Genomic DNA, 7,992 nt, shown 5'->3' on the forward strand with positions numbered 1-7,992 from the left:
TTCTGATGAGTGTGATGTCAAAAGTCATTGACTTTTCTTTAGAAACTCATTAAGATTTTTTGTAAGGGTTATTTTCTCTTTCTTTTTTTTTTGGGGGGGGGGGGTTTGGCGACGAGCGAATGGCACCGCTCCTTTCTCGATTTTTTTGTTTAAGGTTGGTGATAGTGTACCGACTCCGGTGATCAACTGCGTGACGTGAGTCACCGTTCTGCGCTTTCATCCTGTGGTGAATTTCAGTTGGTTTAACACCTTCACTATTCAAAAACCGCATCACAGATCGCTGCTCTGACGCGGTGCATGTTGGCAAAGGGGTGGCCACTTTTGCACTGCCGCAGCTTCCTTCTCCCCTTCTGAAAATAGGTATTCAATTTCTGGTTTGGTTCTAATGTGTTCCTAATGACTCATCAGAAACGCAACAGAAATTCAATGCCTAATGTGTTTTCACATTAAGTGCACAATTGAAGTTCTTGCGACATCCCACATCAACTTTTCAATTGCGAAAGTTCTATAGCCTTTTTGTGTAGTTTGAAATTGGTAAACGCATTAAGTGTCATCCGCAAAACGGTGCGTCAGATGAGTTTTCTCACTGTCTCGCATAAATTGTTTCACGGAAAACAGCCAATTAGACGTTATGTCCGTGTGACCTTACGTCAAAATTTGACACTCTTTATACGAGCAGCTGAGAGTATTCATTGACAGTTACAGTCACTACATAAGCAGTCACAAGCATTCATCATTTTTTTCTCCTGCTGAAAGAGGTGGTACGACGCGCCACCGAACGGCGACGTTGCGTGGTTGCGGTGCGGCTGGCTGGCTGGATGGTAAACATGACGGAGCGAGCGTCTCATTTCATCTTGTTTTGTTGGCGATTACCAGTTTGAAGTCATCTGATGGTTCATTCTCATTAAGGTAAGCCTTTATGAGAACCAGTGTTTGAAAACGATTTTCTTCAAGTGGCGCTTAACCAGCAGCACGCCTTACATTTTCCTCATTCGTTGCCTGACCGACTCGGTCAAGAGGTGCAGCGATGGTGAATTACAGGCGGCAGTGATTCGATTTTCGTGGAGTACCTGGAATTCGTTTTGATCGTAAAGCCTTTTGCAAACCGGTTTTTTGCATACGGACGGCGCCTTGATGTGTTAAAATGAGAAATGGTATCCACTGTATGCGCTACCGTGTATTTCGACCAGGAATATGTACAGGATGTGTGCAGAAAAACGTGACCTGCATTTAGGCAAATAGCTTGTTGCCTACCTAACTAACGAACTTCCGGTGGCGCACGATCGCGCATTTATGCTTGCGAAATCAGCAGAATTGTGGAAGCCATACTCAGCTTAAAAAAATAGACGGAACAACGAAAACGTCGGCTTCCGTGCATCAGAATAGGGCAACATGGTGGACAACAGGGTGTATGTGAAAGGGCAACATGGTGGACGTAGGAGAGTTGTGTTCGGGTACCGCTAGGGGAGCTATCGGTGCATAAATCGAAACGATGTCCCACATGGATGCTCATCGGCAGTACCCCTAGCGGTGCCTGCACATAACTCTCCTGAGACCGAAATGCACTACCATGCACTGTCATGCCCGCCCTATTCTAATGCATGGAAGCCCATGTTTTCGCGCTCTGTTTATTTTTTTACACTGAGTATGACTTCCAGGATTTTTTTGTAGCTTTCGCATGCATAAATACGCCGTCGTGCTCCACCGGAAGTTTCTCGGTTAAGTAGACAACGAGTTACATGTAAAAATGTGGGTCACGTTTTTCTGCATACACCCTGTATATATAGTTGTGTTCCCCCCCCCCCTTTTTTCTTTTTCTTCTCTCTTTAGATCCTTGATGAGCGCAAGTTTAAAGCAGCATGGGCCACAGATTTCCTATTTTCATTTTCCTTTTTTCTGTTTGGTCGCGCATGATGGTTACTTGGTTTGTGTAGTGCCTTTGCATATACCAATAGGCATAAAGTAGATGTTGTACAGTGTGTTCGTCGTTTATGTCCTGAGTTTGACATTCCTCGCACATGTTAGTCTTTGATGTCACAATATGCTGTTTCCTCTTCGTAGGTTGTGTTCCTCTCTAAAACCTAGTCGAAAGCTTCAAAGGGCAGGCTGCAATTCAGTTGTGATCTCCTCAAAGTCAGTGCCACAATAAGTAACATGGCAAGTGTGTTTTGATTTGTAACCCGCGTTCAACTGCACACAACTGCTAATAAACCTGGCTGTCATATGTATGTTACTGTAAGTTGCCTTTCTTTCCTAATTTGCATGTTAGTGTAACAACCCTACGTTAGAGAAGGAAGTATTTGCATTGTGGCCATACGTAGGAGTGACAGGAGCTTGACAGAATAATAATAGTGGAGTATTGCACATCTCTGGTGGTTCCCGCTTTCCTAACGTGCTGACAAAAGTAGGAGAGTCTGATGCTGGGGTAATTACATGCTAAAAGGGGTAAAACCAGCGGATAAAACACAGACGAGAGAGAAGAGGAACAAGCGACATGCTGGGACTAGCAACAGTTTAATGAAACGAAGTGTGCCTCGGCAGAACCACAACCTACTTAATAAGAGAGCGACCAGTTCACTTGACCCCCGTTCCCGCGCTGGGTTTTTTGTTTCACATGTTTGCCGCAGGAGCATTGGTGGTGCTAGCGACATTCCCTGATTGATTGATTGATTTTAAAAGAAAAAAATGGAGATGGAGACATTTCCTACTTCAGTGGTGTTGTAGTGCTTATGCGGTATCTTTCCTACGAATTTCTTCGCATCAGCTATTTGTGCCCTTTATTCGCCAAACATATCGTAATCTTTACGCACCAAGCCGTCACGAAGACCGTCAGTTCACATGGGCATGGCTTATTTCGTAGTGCCTCTTTGCAAGGCAAGATGCCTCCTCGTGCGAAAGGCGAAAAAGTGTGCTGTCATCTGAGATATTTCTCTAAAAGCTTACAGTCCAACTGCGGTCACTTTTATGCTGCCCCTTAAAGTATTGTTAACAGTATTTCCATTGCTTTTTGAGCAAGTAGAAAAGATTTGCAACAGAGTGTATCGCCACGGGAAGAGCAGCAGGAACTGCTGTTATCCTATGGCCCGCTTTCACCAAAGGTGCTTAGCTACGGACTAATATGCAGGGTTCTGTGATCTGATGAATATTCCAGTGACAGTAACTTCCTGTCTCGGTTCAAATGTTAATTGGCGTTGGTGAAACCGTACCTTAGTCCATCACTCAAGGACTGAAACCGAAGCGAATATCAGTTCGGTTAGGGTTCAGTGTCAGAAATTTGAGAGTGGTTTCGGTGACAGTTACAAGGTTCGCCGTTGTTACCGGTAACCAAACAGTTGAACCGGTACTTTTTTGGTTTTCTCCAGGATATGTATCTGCAGGCTGCGTGGATGTTGCAGTGCTCTCGGGTAAAAATGAACTTATAAGTCGCCGGAAATTTTATTCGAAAAGCTTAGCCGGCTCTTTGCAGGCTAGTCTTGCCTTTTTGATATATAAACAACCCCCTCCCCATTAGCAGGACTACACTGCAAGTATATATTAGCGAAAACGTATTGACATGTTTCTCCTTTACCTGGAGGAGAAGTGCAGCCATTATATAACAAAGAGGTCTAGTTCAACAGAAGCACGTTCAACACCACTAATCAGAGTTGTAAGGCAATACAAGTATCGCATGCAAAGTTGATCGCGTTCACGCTTGAACAGATTCTTACGAACCGGTGTCTGCAACCACATGATTCGGTTCAGGATACGGTTTCGGTTAATTGCGAATGGTGAATTGTAGATATGGATCTGGAAGAAATTTGGGTTTCAAGCGGTCTTCGGTTCCGTCCCGGTTTCAGTCCCTGCGCGCACTTCCACGTGACAGAGCAGGATTGATTCTGCTGCTGGATCGTCAGTGAACTGATCGATTTTTTACAGCGATACCTGTATGGGGTGGTGGTGATGGGGGTGAAAGGGCTCGCTGTTGTCCGACTCATAGAGGTGGGCAACATCACGACTAACGCGGTGGGGGAATATGCGTCCTGGGCCAACTTCTGAGCGAACTGTGCCGACATATGTCTGATAGCGTCTGACGAAAAGCCAGGAAAAAATCCAGATAGCACAGCCGGCTCCGGAACTCGAACCCGGGTACCTCCCAGGTTCAACCAGGTATGGGGGAATTTGTTTTTTAAGCATGGCGTGGTATCAAATGAAGTACCTTATGCTGTGTTACAATACGAGATGCGCTCGTGTCACGCACTGCATATGCTTATAACAGTACTATAGCACGAGGAAACAAAATAAACACCATCCCTGTGTATGCTCCGATAAAATGAGTGCAGGAGTCGATATTGCACATTACAAATCAAAACAGACGTCGAAAAGATGTACACGAGTCAATACGAACACCCTGTCGTCACATGCCCCAATGCGGCGTCCCGCTGTTTTAGGGAATGTGGGCAGCGCGCCTAGCGGGCGTTTCACCAGTGAGAGGAGGAAAGGGTGAGGAGGCTCAGCGGACAGCCATAGGGATTTGGGAAAGTGGTCTGGTCGCTCTCTTATTAAGTAGATCGTGGGCAGAACAACACACCTGCACCGTGCGGTTGTAAAAAAAATATTGTCAGTGTAGTGGTTGCTGCGTGAATTACTATAAAGGGAGTAAAAATTGCGACAAACTCTTACTGCCTTTAGGTTGTGATTTTAACAACTTTTTAAGAGCATAAAATGAGGGAGACACAATCTTCTGTTTGCTGCAAAACACAATACATTACATTTGTACACACGCCGGTTTTCAGACAAAATGCAAGAACAATTTCAGTTAAACTTTTTCGTACAGAACTATTGCACAGCACTCACAAAACACACATTTAGTACACAGCATAATAGAATCAAATATGTTAAAGGTATGGCTTGTGACTGTCTTGGCCATTGATATCTTTGCCATTACCAAAGGAAGCTACTTTGAACTACACTGGATGTCACTTATTAAGTGGCTTGCAAAACAAGATTTTCGTATAGTGTACACAAAAATGTGGAACCATCACAGACGACTGCAAGGCATTTATTTACTACCACGACCCTAATAGACCTCATTTCTCTAGTGGTCTCCACCTCAACTAATCCAAAGAATTTGTTGCTGCAGAAGGTATGCAACATATCACGACATACATGATAACATCTTTGAAACATGTACATGTTGTATGACCTAAAGAACAAATAGCAACTATGTCCTGCAGCCGCGCAAACACACCATCTATTACTACAAGAGACTTCATTCTGTGTGATTTGTCCAGTACGGCGGTGCACAGCGTAAATGCACCAATAATCATTTTCTTATAGTGCACCCCATACGCCCTGTTGGTGCCCTGCCCATAAAATGCAACAGTACCATTTTGCAGGTGTTTCACCCTCAAGTTGTATCCCTTGCATAATGCTTTAAACATTCCCTGAACTTCTTTATCCTTGTTCATAGAATGCATACAAAGCCTTGGCATTGCTTGAATAAGGCAGAATTTCTCAATGTTTTGTCGTTCAGGGTATCGTGTTCCCTTCACCATTTTTCCCAATTTGCCGTTCATACCTTCAAAAGGGAACATAGAGTAAGACCATAACGGGCCCCACTCCTTAACAGTATCGACAAGATAAAGCAGCAGGTGTGAATAGTAAGTCATGTGCTTTCTGCCGTAGGGCTCCTGATATTCTTTTAGGAAGTTCAGCATGTCATGTTTGATACGGTTCAAGTTTTCAAAACTGATGTGCTGTCCTAATAGGTAGTGCATCATATTCACAAATGCGAGCCAGTTTCGATAGTGCCGTGTGGGGATGTAACCACGCAACACCACTGGTGAGAAGAATAGCATACAGTTTCGCCATTCTGCGGACTTCCAGTAGTTCAGATCTTTCAAAGATCTTGGTCGCCGTGATAGCTCCCACACAGGGCATAGGGTCATCAGTTTCCGGTTCACTTCCTGAGGGTTGTGGCGCAAGTGAAAGCCACGGCATCTTTTTGACTTTAGCTCAAGAAGCGTTGTCGCATTAACAAATCCGGAGCACACTGCGTGCATGTAATCGACCACAAAGCCAGAAGAAAAGGTGAAGTAAGCTAGGAGCGTCAGGACACTTATTCGTTTGATTCCACAGCTTATGTTTCTCGCTTTTGTTTTGGCTTTGTGGGCATGCGTTTGAAATGACTCGTGAGTCCGTAGTTTTTGGACAGATGTGGGTACGGGGTAAACCCTGCAATGTCCATTGCCTTTCGCAATAACTTCCCCTAGAAGCTCACACCAGTTTCAGCCGTGCTTGCCATTGAATTGGGTCATCCCCATGAGCTCGCATCTGGCCACACAGTTAACACTACATGGTCCAGGAAACACTTTTGTCTTCCTTAGGTGCCCATGAGAGTCTTCCCACACAATACCACTAGCAGAAAGAGTATTCATGGTCTGCACAAACGGCAGTAGAAAAGTGTTCATAGCAGGTTTATTCGGTCCAAACCATAGGCCTGCGAGGATCTGCTTTTGAACCCGCTCTTTGTACGTCAGCTCATTCATCTGTAGTAGAAGAGGCCAGATCCCAAAGCCGCTGCTTTCGAAGGGTGGAACACCATCCGTGTTGAAGGTTAGGCTGATATCATCAGGTCCCCTAGGGAGCCTTCTGTAGCCGATACTGTCTGTGATGTCCGACATATCATATGATACTCTTGTCGGGCTGAGCTTGATTTGTGTGGTTTTCAAAATGTCAGTTATCTGTGACGCAAGGTCAAGGCAGAAAAAAATAGGATGAGGTCCTAACAAGACTGTTTACGTCAAACTCACTCTTGCATTTCTGACACAAAACAGTTTCGACTTCTTCCAGAGTCCCAATGTAGGAGTTGCAACTGGTACAGTAAAAATGTCTGCTCTTCTTATATTCAGTGCTGGTGAAATACTTGAAAAATGAATACTTGGATGTTGGGAACTCTGTTCCTTCAGGTAGGTGCGCATTAACCAGCTTCAGAAGGCTTTCGGTCGCCTCCTTCGAGGCGTCGTGTCTCAGACTGTGTCCCATGATGAGAAGCATGCTCTCTCCTTCCGTCAGTTTTGATCCAGGGAAGAGGGGCTTTGCCTGTCAATGTGGTGGAGAAAACGAACAAAATAAGACATCCACAAGTCAGCGTGTACAAACAGAAGAATATTATGGGCAGGTGGTTGGCAATTATATAAAAATCCCCAGGAAGATGTTGCTTTTTGCTATGCTTAAACTTCTATCAAAATACAAAAAAAGAAAACCTACACCATGGTGGCAAGACAAAAGTCTACAAAATAGCCCATATACAAGAAACTGTACGCATGCACAGCACCCTGTTTGCATTTCAATCGTTGTGAGAAATACCGGCAAAATCTCACCAATTTACTGTCATTATCCGCTTACACTGCTGCCTCCGTGTGGTCTTCGATCTCATCTTCACCTGAGATACTTTCAGTGGGGAACGAGCTGGCTGGGCGACAAGAACCGCTGCTATAAGGTGGCGAAATATATTCGTCGTTCAGCTCAGAGCCGGAGCTATCGCCGTCTGTAACTTCATCGTCGTTCGTCCGTGTTTTGCTTCCTGTGGCACAGCACGCTGAACTGGACGAAACTGATTCCTCTGCCAAGTTGCTGCATGCTTCGATGTCATACCCACTGCTTCGAGTGGAGGATTGGTTGTCGGCAGCAGCACCAGTGTTCTTTTCTTTCAAACGGTGCTTGAAGCGAATCGGCACGTCACATGTCGAGTCCCAGAGATACTGGTTGTAGTTTCTCTTTCGCTCCATGCTTGCTTGCATTATATGTTAGTTAACGGCGTGAAGTTACAGCTGTGCTAGTTGTATTTGGCATTCAGGCCGTGCAGCGACGATCTTGCGGGTGCGCCGTAACACAGAAACATACACACACGCAAAATGAGAGGAAAGGGAAAAAAGGCGCAGTAGCTTTCGTTTCTTTACGTGGCTCCGTATTATATGGATCGCTACAGATTCAGCTCGGGATACATATGGA

General features: G+C 44.9%; 1 long non-coding RNA gene across 1 annotated transcript; it reads right to left on the minus strand.

The window, feature by feature from the left end:
• Positions 1-6,437: 6,437 nt before the first annotated feature.
• On the minus strand, positions 6,438-7,519 carry LOC135383229 (uncharacterized). Its single transcript, XR_010419761.1, has 2 exons — positions 7,362-7,519; positions 6,438-7,080 (listed from the first exon to the last, which is right to left on the minus strand). It is a non-coding gene; the product is annotated as an uncharacterized LOC135383229 (long non-coding RNA).
• Positions 7,520-7,992: the final 473 nt, after the last annotated feature.

This window comes from Ornithodoros turicata, chromosome 2, assembly GCF_037126465.1.
Source record: "Ornithodoros turicata isolate Travis chromosome 2, ASM3712646v1, whole genome shotgun sequence".
Taxonomy (NCBI): domain Eukaryota; kingdom Metazoa; phylum Arthropoda; class Arachnida; order Ixodida; family Argasidae; genus Ornithodoros; species Ornithodoros turicata.